Source organism: Nyctibius grandis, chromosome 1 (genome assembly GCF_013368605.1).
Source record: "Nyctibius grandis isolate bNycGra1 chromosome 1, bNycGra1.pri, whole genome shotgun sequence".
Classification (NCBI taxonomy): Eukaryota; Metazoa; Chordata; class Aves; order Nyctibiiformes; family Nyctibiidae; genus Nyctibius; species Nyctibius grandis.
The window spans coordinates 39,922,636-39,935,545 of NC_090658.1; the positions used below are offsets into that span (position 1 = coordinate 39,922,636).

At 38.6% G+C, this 12,910-nt stretch overlaps 1 protein-coding gene across 3 annotated transcripts in view; it reads left to right on the forward strand.

Moving 5' to 3' along the window:
* Nucleotides 1-12,910, forward strand: part of SMYD3 (SET and MYND domain containing 3) — a 463,693-nt gene that overhangs the window by 266,294 nt on the left and 184,489 nt on the right. The gene's annotated exons all lie outside the window — the stretch shown is intronic.

Genomic DNA, 12,910 nt, shown 5'->3' on the forward strand with positions numbered 1-12,910 from the left:
TTTTCTAACCCCACTGAAGTTGTTATTCTGGCCTGAGGAAAATGGCATTGACTGGTCTTTCCGTGATAGTATGGAGATATTCTTTATGAGTGTACATCAAGAAGAAGCTGGAGCTTCCCAGTTATTTCTACCAGGTATTTTATTTAACAAAATAAATAATTTCATAGACTTTTAAAATGTTATTTCCAATGGTTATATTTGACACTGTGTTTGTGGGATTGGGGTCTGCAAGTCCTATATACTAATTGTTATGAATAGTTTTATTTGTAATCCCTACTTTTTAATTCTGAAGCATTACCTACAGCTGCCAGTCGACTATGTAAAGTAACTAAATTCAATAATTAATTCCAGGGGAGTTTTGAGCTATTTCTTGGAGCTTGGGTGATGCTGGTTCTATACTCTGTCCTTATGATCTTGCCAGCTGACCCTGATTCATTCATGTGATCTCTTTGAAGTACCCCAGGATTCCTGTAAAATGTATGTATATTGTTGTTTGCTTCCTATGTAAAATTATCCCCTCAAGATGCTGTAGTTTGCCATAGTGCTTCAGATTTTAAGATAAGTCTGAGATGCTACGTACTTTAGATAACTCCAGTGTGAGATTTCTCTAAAACTAGTCCCCATTTTAACTTCCTCCATTACTCATGTTTCTTTTGAAAAAGGAAAGATTTGATTTTTGAAGGCAATCGATTTTAAAATTTCTTTTAGAAAGATTTTTTCTTTTCTTTTCTTTTTGAATTTTTTCATAAAGTTCTTTTATCTAAGGACTCTCTTAGAGGTGCTAAGACGTTTTCTCATTCTTTCAAAAATATAGTGCCTGTATGAAATGAATCCCATGAGAAGCGAGACTATTACTTCATTATTAAATATACAGGATATGTGTGATGGAGAAAAGAAATGCAAAGACCTGTGTCACAAGCTATGGAGGGTATTTTTCTGTACCTAATGATCTATCGTCCTTTCCCAAAGATGATTGTTAAGTTCTAAGTGAGCTACACTTAATTTAAATATAGTTATTTAAATTTAAGTAGCAAACATTTTTTCTAATTTTAATGATGATTCAGCCTTAGAATTGGAGGAGTTTCTTCTTTTTTGGGTGAACTAATTAGATCTAATCTCACTTTCTATCTTCATCGTCTTTAATCAGGTTTCTCTGACCAGATAGCACTCTTAATTCAGTTCTCTAACTTCCAAACTGTAATTGTGTTTATGTATTGTAGGCATTTATGGTAATGCTTGGGATTGCTTGTTTGCATGAGCCTCAACATTTCCCTGTAACCCTCCAAATGGATTTTGATTCCCATGGTGATCGTAAGATAGTGGGGGAAACCGCTGCAGTAACGTGTACAGCAGTTTTATAGTACTGCACATGAGAAAAAAATGCATCACGTTCTTCACAAGCCGCTGTTAGGGATTTGATCTTTAAGAAAGATTGTTTCATGCATCTGTTTTCATTCGCTATTTTGGAGCTGACAATTTAGGGTGGATTTATAAGATTTCAGTCTTCCCTTTCTACCTATTCAGTAGAAACGACTCCATCCCTCCAGGATGAGTTATGAGCACATCTGCATCAGCTAGGAAATGAATCAAGCCTCAGTCTAATCTGCTCCCTCTGTACTCTGAAAAAGTCTCCCAACTGTAGTTTGATGAGCAAAGAAATTGGTATTTTGAGAAACTAATGCTTTAATGTATTTCTGCCCCCTGCCCAGGCTGCGGGGGCTCTCTGGGGCCCTGGAGAGAGGAGCCCCCATTTTCCTCTGCTCTGCCCTGGCAACATTTTTCTTCAGGGTATTTAAGTTTCTCTTCCTGAGGGGCTCCCCATTGGCACAAATACCAAGGAGCCAGCACTTTCTCCGCGATGCATCTGGACACAAGCCTTGGAGCCTTTAAAAATACTGAGCAACTTTCTGGGTGTTTTAAAGGAGTGTGATTCATGCTGAGCACCTGATGCCCCTGAAGCTTTGTCTTTTGACGTGCTCAATTACTTATATAGAGCCATTTTTATTAATACTGTAAATGAACCATTTTTAAAAGACAGCGATCAAATGGGTTCATTGCTGTGAGGCTCAATGATTTCAAAGGAAAGTCTTTCAAGGGGCTAAAGAGAAAAAAACTTCTTTCCCTCTGTTTTGTTTTTCCTTCATTCACATTGTTATCTGCCTTTAATGTTCCCAAAGCTTTTAAACACAGTGAATCAGCAGTTCATATTTTTAATTCTTTTTTCAGAAACTCTGATTGTTGCCACAGGGAGTGGATTTGGGCTGAACTTTTAAAATTAGGTTTAGAACTCAATCAACTTCTATAGTAACATATTTAAAAACGATACACCTTCAAACTTCTCTGCCATCAAAAGAACACTTCCTTTCATTGCTCCATATTGGCCCAAAAAAAACAAAGCTAACTCTGAGCATTATTTCAAGTATTTAGACACTCAAATCTTAGACCATTTTTGAATAGTTTTCCATTAATAATTTTAGCTAGACAGTAGCAATTTAATTTAAATTAACCATTAGGCTTAAATTCTACCAAAAAAGATTTCATGATGTGCTTTGTGTGTGAAGTCAGATGTTTATTTTCATCTCAAGGCAGGAGTGGTTTTGTGCCTATTAATGTTTGTTCGTGTTAGATCAAGTACTAAGAGTTCAAAATGGCAAAGTAGTATTGAATGTGGATAAAGGATAAACATTTGTGTGTTGCATAAGACACCTGTGATCTGTTGCAGAAAGATTTTCTTTGCTGCTGTAAGACACTTTTTCCTTTCACAGAATCGCAGAACGGTTGGGGTTGGAAGGGACCTCTGGAGATCATCTAGTCCAACCCCCTGCCAAAACAGGTTCCCCTAGAGCATGTTGCACAGGGTCACGTCCAGGCGGGTTTTTAATATCTCCAGAGAAGGAGATTCCACAACCTCCCTGGGCAGCCTGTTCCAATGCTCTGTGTCCCTCAAAGTAAAGAAGTTTTTTCTCATATTTAGATGGAACTTCCTATGTTTCAGTTTGTGCCCGTTGCCCCTTGTCCTGTCGCTGGGCACCACTGAGAAGAGTCTGGCCTCATCCTCTTGACACCTGCCCCTAAGGTATTTGTACGTATTGATAAGATCCCCTTCAATCTTTTTTTCTCCAGGCTAAACAGACCCAGCTCCCTCAGCCTCTCCTCATAAGAGAGATGCTCCAGTCCTTTGATCATCTCTGTAGCCCCCCGCTGGACTCTCTCCAGTAGTTCCTTATCTTTCTTGAGCTGGGGAGCCCAGAACTGGACACAGTACTCCAGGTGTGGCCTCACTAGGGCAGTGTAGAAGTGGTGAATCTTGCTATTCAAACTTTGATTTATTGATCGTGACACACTTGCTGAATTTGCAAGCAAGCACCTTTACCCAGTTACAGCAGTATGAAGTGTGCCTGCCTGTTGGAAAGGACTTCCTCAGCCTTTCAGCTTTCCTCTGCGGGGTGGGTTTTTTTTTGTTGTTGCTGTTGTTGGTTTTCTTCATTCCTGTGCTACAACGATTTCTAAATCAGTGCTGGTTGACTTCTTCATTTGTTATTTCCCACTTCAAAGTTAGGGTGTTTATCTGATCCACTGAACAGATATAAATGTTTTTTCCTGGACAACTTCAGTTAGGATCTCCTCCCTTTGCCTAACTGTTGTACCCGACAGCAGGCTTGATGGCCACGTTGGGTGGCCCTCAGCAAGAACCTTGATAGACTGTGTGGTGCACGACGTCTGAGGTACTGAAGGTTGCATCTTTAAACAATACCTTACGCTTATTTGCAAACCATACCAGGTTGGTAACCAGAAGCAGGCTAATGAGGCAGTGGTGACTCCTGGCTCCAGAGAAATGCATGAGGAGTTGTGCAGGGAGGAAAGGACAGAACTCTTTCTAAGGACAGAAACTCTCAACCTGTTAGACAACCTATTCCAGAGCTGCTAGGGAAAATATTTTTCCAACTGTCCAACCTGAACCTCTGAAGCTGCAACATGTGATTGTTGTCCTTGTTGTGATGTCTGGTGCTACCACGAGGAGTTTAGTGCTGGTGTCCTAATAATTGCCCTTCAAATAGTTGTGAACAGGTATTAAATCACCCTGTGGTCTCCTCTTCATCAAATTTATCACGCCCATCTCCCTCAGCCTCTCTGCATAGGGTATGTGCATTAGGTACCTGACCTTGGTGGCCCTTTGTTGGACCTTTCTCACTTTCTCTGTATCCTTCTAGAACTGAGGGTCTCCTGGGGCTGCTTCACCACTTGCTTCCCTTGGTCTGCTGCCATGGTCCTCCTAACACAATTCAGTGTGCGATTTGTTTTGTTCGTAGTGAGGGCTCACTGTTGCAGCCTGGTGTCATCACAGACATTTTCTTAAGGGCTGCTGCTTGGGTAAGGTATTTCCCAGCCTGTATCAATGTGTGGGGTTATTCCACTCCAGTTGCAGAATTCTGCGTTTTTCTCTGTGGAAGGTCACAACAGTTCTCTTGGTCAGTCCTCAAATTTATTGAAGTCCTTCTGGACTGAGGCTCTGGCATTCACTATGTCAGCTGCTCTCCCTAGCTCAGTGCCATCTGAAAGTTTGCTGAGTCTGTTAACCTCCTATCTGAGTGGAGGTCCTTCTATAAAAGCCTACTGATAAAATCCATACTGTTATTTTTATTTTGATAGATTCCTAAGATTATCAGCAATGCTTTTAGGAGGAAAAACCTCCATTACATGTAACATTATACTCCTACTTTCCTGAAGAGAAGGAAGGACTCAGTTAGTAGTAAAGCAGAATTTGGTATTTTATTTCTCATGCAGAGATATGTAGATATATTTAGGTTAATGTATGAAATTTTATAATCATTTCCTTTTTTTTTTTTCCCAAGCACATTTTCTGTTGCCTTTATTTCACTGGCTAATATGAACACTCTACTGTCTCTAGATTTAGATATAATTTATTGTGGTTTTGAACAAGAAATGTTTGGTTTGTGACAAAGCAATGTGATGTATGTTAAGAAAGTATTTTCAGGTTAGACCTAAGTCCCTTCTAGGGGAGAAATGCCAGCATTACATTTGGCCTTCTAAAATCTTTATCAGACACATTAACTAGTTTCCACATATTTGTGTGAGTTTGTATTATTTGAGGAACTATTTGACAATTCTAGTACAAATAAGGGACACTGGCTGAATTTCTGTACCATATTAAAAATGTGGTATAGTAAGATTTTGTACTGGGGCAAAGGAATGCATCTTTGATTTTTTTTTTTTTTTTGGAGATATTGTTTATCTTGCCTGCTAGCTCCAAGCCGGACATACACTTATTAAACTCTTTATATTTGCAAATTTTAATTTAAGTCACAGAAGAAAACCCTGGCAAAACATGAAAAGCTGCTTTAAGCTAATGTATTTGTTGGTATGCTGTGTTTTTTGTTGTTTAACCCTCATTATTTGAACCCATTAACTAAATGACCAGGTGGTTCCAGTTCTGTTTATGAGCTAGATGATGGATGCTGCAGCATTTTAGCCATTATACTGAAATAAAGTGTTATTTTTTACAAGTTAAGAACTGGTGCTTTGTAACTGAAAATAGTTGTTGTACATCATGAGCGTGTTAATGGAGCTGGAGGGAAGAGGAAGGTCTACAGAAATTGAGAGGAGGCCCTTCGAGACCTTCTGTAGGAGCTCATGGAACTGAGCACAGTGACAGCCCCATGTTCACTCTTTCTGGTGATCTCTCGGTCCACCTGTACAGCTAAGGAAGCTTTTGGTCTCACGTGGAATACACGTATTTGACTCAAGTTATCACCAGATTCCAGTAAAGTTGGCTGAAGAAAAGCTTCTGTGCAGGGGGGGATTTTGTGATGTGAGCCTACTTTTATTTCAGTTAAAGATCCCTGTCTTCCCCTAACCTTGTCATAACAAACAAATCTGGTTCACCATTAAATTCATGTAGATTTCCTCATGTGTTCAACACCAAATTACCGCGAATACAAGTCTAAGCAAGGAATGCATTTATCAGACTCTCCAAGAAATATAGCATACTGTGTAAGCAATTGTTTGCTGCCAATATATCAAGCCACAATAATGGAGACTGTGTATAAGGCTCTACAATAATGTTAAAGCAAATGAAGAAAATTACAACCCAGTTTACCTCCTAGAACTAAAAATTCATGACTGGTCCTACAGGAAAATGGATTATAATTTATACCGACATGATTTATACAGTGTGCTTGCTGTCCAGTACTTTATGCATTTTGTTTGAGTTTTGTTAAAGAAAAACCTAATGTGAGAATTTTGTTACGGTGGAAGACTGCAAGTTCACCAGATGGCACTAATTATCCTTGAGAGAGTCTGGTTTCATCATACACGACAAAGCTGTAAAAACCCAAACTAGCCAAAGAATATACTATGTCTTGTCTGGCTACTGAAATCAACAGAAACAACCATTATTGTGTTAGATGATTATAACAGACGACACATTTTTAAGTAAAAAGAAGATCTGTGGTCTCTGTAACAGACTCTCCACAAAAGATCAGTGACTAGTTTAGCTTTATACCAGTATAAGTGGCGCAAGACATTAGCCTTAAAAAAGACCAGCTTGATACTTCATGGAAAATACTGAGATACCTTAGAGTGAACCATTTCTTTTGGATAAATACATACCTGTCCATCATAAGGTCAAATCCTATCCTCAGATTTTTCAATCCCATTGAAGCCAAAACAATATTGACAATATTGTTTCTAAACATAGCAGAATGAAGCTTCCCTTTAAAGTGCCCTTTCATAACAACCCATAGCATAAGTGAGTTTAATTTTATTCTCAGTTTCACCTGTATAGTTTCACAGGCAACACTAGAAAAACGTATGCCATTGTGTTGAAGGGAGGGGGGGGAAAGGCTTTTTTTCATTGGGCAGTTCTGGACATTGTCCCCAAAATGAAAAAGTCTTCCTTTCCTCTCAAAAAATCTTATTTGGTGATGGGCTGCCAATGTTGTTCTTAAGTATATTTGGAGAAGAACGTAAGTTTAAATAGCATACTATATAAATTGCATATTTTTGATCTCTTCAAGTAACACCTTTAATTTTGGAGGTTGTAGATTACTCCTTTCCATTGTCTGTGGTTATGGAAAAAGGCTGCAGACATAGGGCTGATCAGGAGCTGATATTCAGCTGATATACCGCACAGCTGTACATGTGTTGTAGAAACATGTACAGTTTTACCTGACATTTGTACAGAGGAACTAGCCAAACCTTTGCAGTGAACTTTTGTGCCCAGGGGCTATTTCACTCTCCATGGGTCAGTGGGGTGATTGGCAGCAGATGACTCCATCCTTCATAATGCTGGTCAGGACCAAGTCATCCATTTCCCTTGGAGAGTGATTCCTTCTCTCAGGGTGACATCTGTCTTACCAGCCTCTATCTCTGTATATCATACCCTTCTCACCATGACTGAGAAGCACCTGCCTCTGCATTGACTGCTTTTTTAGGGTATTGAAATTGTTTAAATTTGAAATGCTAGAACCACTACTGGAAAATTTATCTGCTGGTAAGCTTGGTCAGTGACAATAATCCTAGAGCCATCTTGAGCTGATGGAAACAAGTTTTCCTGAAATTAAAAAATAAAACCCACTGCTCTTCTTGTCTTCCATCAGTATAACTTATACCTCATTAATATTTTTGTCGATGTGTTGCTGTGCATTTACCTGGGCAGTCAAGCATGATGGGGCGGTAACCCAACTTGGAGGTATTAGCCTCAAGACTTCAAGGGGACATACCTGATCCTCTGAGATTTCTAGATTTGCTAGAAAAACTCCTGGGTAGACGTGTCTTGTCTTAGGGATTACAGAGCAACTGTCGCTGAGCTCCAGTGTCGATTCTGCCAGCAGCCCTGCAGCAGGACGCCGCAGGAATCCTTGTCACAGCTGCAGTAGCAATCCTTGTCACAGCCAGCGCTGCTGTCACAGTGCTGCAAAATAACCGCAGCAGCCGCAGCCTCTGCCAGCTCCGTCTTAGCCAAGCCTGCACATGGACATGGAGAACAAGATCTGCATCCTGCTGGCGACCCAGCAGTAGCGTGTGGTCTAAAGTCATCAATGCAGCCCCAAAGAGGTTGTGCTCACCAGAAAGCGTTAGAGCTGACCAGTTGTCACCTACTATGTCAATGCATTGGTTTGAACATAACATGGGGCACCAAGACCCAGATCAATCCCTTGGCAGGAGAGAAAAGGCTTTCCTCAGAGCAGCTCTGCTTCCACGGGCACTGGTTGATCTGACCTGTGAGGAAAGATTTAAAGACCTAAAGATGTAGAGCTTGTTTCAGTGATTACTTAGGGGGCGCTTCTTTTGCTTCATGCCTTCCCAACCTCCTTGTGGCTCTGGCAAGGGGAAGGGAAGTTAAGAGACAGCTATTAAACTTCCTAATATTATGCAGGTTCACTGTTTTCAATTCTGAATCCAGCTCTTGAGTTTTTTGAATCTTGAGAAACTGAAGAAGACAAAATATGGTAAAATACATTTATGAATGCACATGCCTGACGCTGCATGCCCTTTACAATTTGCATCTTTCCTGCTGACACAGGACTGATTATAAAGACTATTAAAAGGCACTTCAAGGTATATTAAAATCTTATGACTTTATGTCATGCATCACTGTTCCTAGACAAAGCTGTAGGAAGTTTTACTAAGTACAAAAGGCAGTCCGTTTCTAATGTCATTGGTAGTCATTTGCTTTACTGACTGTAGAGTCCTATAAGACAAGTTTTATTAACCTCAAAAGTAAATGTCATTAACGTGTGCCTGCACTGGATAGTTTATAGGGGTTTTGCAGCTAAGTGTGTTTGCCTGGTGGTGTCCTGCTTTCATCCGTGCTTCCCTCAGTATTGCGATGCCGCGCTGCAGATCAGAATAGCAAAAAGTGTCTCTCGAGTATTAGCAGCTGTTGCGTAGCAGCCGCATTAGCCGCAGATTTCACTGCTTGGAAGCAAACAATAAAAAGCCACCTTCATGATAACAGTTGCTCAAGTTGTTTCTTTATACAACTGGAAAAGATCTTTCTGTTTGATTCCGAGGTAGTATTTCTATACCTCTTTATCAAGAGAGATTCAAAGTACTGCCATTTCCCCCTTGGAAATGGAAGTGATTTTTTTTTTAATTATATAGAATGCTAGCAAGGGGTATATGTATATTACTGTAATTATTATAGGGAAGTGAATCCAGGGTTTTTTCCCTGTGTATGTTGAAGTCTTATTTATAGGGGAATTTTTCTGTTTCCTCTTCCAGAGGATATTTTCAGTTTGAACCTCCTCTTTTTCATTAGTGAGGACTAATGCAGCCAGTACTGCTCTGTAAGTGTATGTTTGAACTGCTCTGAAATAATCCTGTGTTCCCTGGCAACAACTTCCCTTTTCTTTCCTTATCTTTCTGAGGTGCTACGAGAGTTTGATCTGAGGCACCATTAGTAGAATAGATATAACAATTGCATCAGTTGATTAGAGGCATCTAATGTATTTGCTGGACATCAGTTACTGCTCAGTAATGGAAATGGTTCAAGGGAATACTTCATGAATCTGCAAAAGAGAAGTATTCTAGTTGACCGAGAAGCTAGAAACCTCGTGTTTTTCTTAGAGGCATGTAGGCAAGTTTCTTGTGTCCTCACAGTGTGAAGGGTCCCTGGTGGAAAGGCAACTTGTCTTCTGGTTTAGGTTTACCCGTGTGTTTGGTATAATTTACACAACTTCCAAGGTGTAGTTGCCCTTTGGACTCTCTGTGGGCAGTTACATTGTCCTAGGCTCAAACTGGGAATCTCTTTGCTCAGGGCAGGCTACATTTGTCTTACTTTGCCAGAGATGTGAGCTGGGGCTGCTGCTATGTATAATACTTAAGAATAATACAGTACTTACGTATAGTAATTGGATCTCTGTGTCAGTGAGAGAAGTTCAGTATATTGTGGTTTCAAACTTCTTCATGGCTATACTAGGATTTTTTTCAACTATTATTTGCTTTTTTCTTTCTGTGGAGCTCTATTAATTACCAAATTAAATTTCTTTTTTTATTATTTTGAAATTTGATGATGTTACTTTATTTTCTTGTATCTATTTGGCTCTTGCCAGAACCATTTCGAAATAACAACAACACAATTTAGTGGAGGAAATCAGCTCAGCTGGACTATGAAAGCTTTATTAAAAGGGCTGCTGTCTGCATGCAGTGAATATTTAATCATTGCCTTTATTTTCTGCTCTCATTTTCAATTCAGTGTATTTTATAGGCTTTAATTCTATTTTAAAAAGGCAAAGATATGCTCTTTTCTTCTTTCTCTTTAGTTTTTCTAAGATAGTCTCCTTTGAATTTGTCACTGAAAACTGTCTTTTACTGTTTTCAAGTTGGTTTCAGAGTCCTCCAGAGCCTCAGAATTTACATTATGTTCAGTATTTCCAGATCTAGAAAACTACTGGCTCAAACCTTGACACTGTTAAATTCAATAGACATTTTGCCATTGCCTTTAATAATGCTAGGATTTACACATTTATTTTGGGGTAGGTTAATAAGTTCATGATAATGTAGGATTTTTATTGAAAATTATGTAATATTTAGGGATTTTCATTAGTACCTATCTGTGATTACTCAAAGCAGACTTTATTTGGTCCTAGTTAATTTGTGGATTACTAGCAAATAAAATGACTTAATTTAACAACTTAGGAGTTTCAAATGTATGTAAAAATGTATTTTTAATACCTGTCATCTCCTAAAAGTAGTTGGTATAATGTATATACAACATTAGTAGAAAAAGGATACTTCAGGATTTTTCTGTTAACTATTTTAAGAGCTGTCTTTTCTCTCTTTTGTTTCATCTGAGGATCAAATTTGAGTTCCAATTATGGTTTTACTGAGAACTCTGTAAGTTATTAGACAAATAATATAGATGGTTTTTTTCTGTTTCAGAAGTTAGAAGATTAAACTAAGTTGCTCTAGAAAACAGTAAGATGTCTAAATTTAAACAACCTTTTGTTCTGCAGTATGCTAGATCTTAACAGCATCAGCATTCACAGTGGCCTTTCGTTCATCCATGACCTATCAAACTGTACAAATAACAAATCAATACACTGAGCTACAAATGGCAATGAAATTATCAAATCCCCAAAACATTTACTATTTAATTCCTACTATTGAGGTTATTCTGAGTGACTCCAAACAATTAGCAAACATTACATTCATCAGAAAGAGTTTGCAGGGACTTAAGTGATGTTCTTAAATTGCTGAACTGATTCTCACTTGCAGGCACAGTTGGCTATTTATATCTGGGGATAACATCACACATGTTGGTGAGAACAGGAGCAGAGGAATTTCACAGTTTCTGCTTCATCCTGCTTGACATAAAAGCCGTGTTTTGTTGCTGCTTTTTGTGAATCATTTTCAAGAAGAAAATTTTAGGACAGAGATGAAGAAGGGAGAGATATGTTATCAGCAAATGTCAATGTGTATGGATCTTAAATTGTTTTGTCTGCCTCCATCTAAATCCCATTCATCACAGAAACACTCATTATATAGAGTTAGCCAAGTTGAAGACCCACTAGAAATACTGGTTTTGTATTTCCAGGTATCTCTTTGAGATGAAAGCTGACAAGTTTTAAGATTTGACCCTATATATTTTAAGATAAATGATTGGAAATTGCCAGTAGCTGAAACAAACTTACAACCCTTTCTTCTTTGAGTAATCTGCACCCATAGAAGTGTCCTCATCAGCTTGAGTCAGGGTGACAGGGTTATTCCATATTTGTGAGAAAACTTTGAGTATGAGCTCAGGCTTTTGCTGTTCCTGAAGACTGTGCAGTGTGGCTGAGAGGCTGGGAGTGTGAAGATGACTGTAATCCTCCAGCCTTACCCTGTTCAAGATTATGTTTTATATTGGCTCAGTGAGGGCCAAGAGGTTAATAGAGATTCCAGATTTAATGTGTTTTTCCTATTCACGTGCTCATTCTGCAGGTTCTGAGTGTTGCCGTTGGAGCTCTTGAGGTAGCAAATCTTTACACATACAGCAGTGGTTGCATCTGTGTACTGAGACATCCTTTACATCAGAGCAGTAGCAAAAGATTACCTGCCTTCACTGGTTTGTTAGGTCCAGGACTTGTACAGTGAATACTTGATGGCTGCTAAAAATAATAATGAAAAAAAAGGGTATATGGGGGGTAGAATGGGTTTTAAAGATACTGAGCTAAATTGCACATAACGTTGTGCAAATGCATAGCTACCTTCACAGCATGAAATTTGCAACAGCAAAATAAAAGCCAAGTTTTACTAGGAAACCAGGAGGCTGATTATTGATTTGCTTCTATTATGAGCATTTATGCTTATATCTCTGGGTCACTGGTAGCTCTGGCAAGTTCTTAGTATTATGGAACTGAATCAATAATCACTTATTTGCCTCATAATTAATTCAAATTCAGATAGCAGAGTATTATTTTTTTTCCATTTCCATGCATCAGTTTGTTTTTTAATTTGACACATAACAGAATTAGAGTAGATCCTGCTGTGAAAAGATGCTGGTATTAGCAGCCACTGGTGGTGCTGAAAAACAAAAGTTGTCAATATTGCTTGTAACTCTTAACCAGGTCTAATTGGAGAATGGAACATCCTCTTCTTGCAAAATTCAACTTTGGTATTCTTTATCCATGTTGAAGTTAAAGTGTTATGGAAAAGACATTCTAAAATTTATAAACTCAAGAAACTTTATGAAAATGTCATTCACATAAGGTCTATACCACATTAAACCTCATAACAAAAATGATTCCATTGAACATTTTTCTATTTAGTTCCTCTGTTATCGTAATGCACACTGTATTGTATGTTCATTTTGTGTAGAGAAATAATATATATGCCAGAGTGCGTTGTGCTGCTATTGCTGCAAAAAGTGTTGCATTTATACATCCATTTAACAAAATCAATCAGA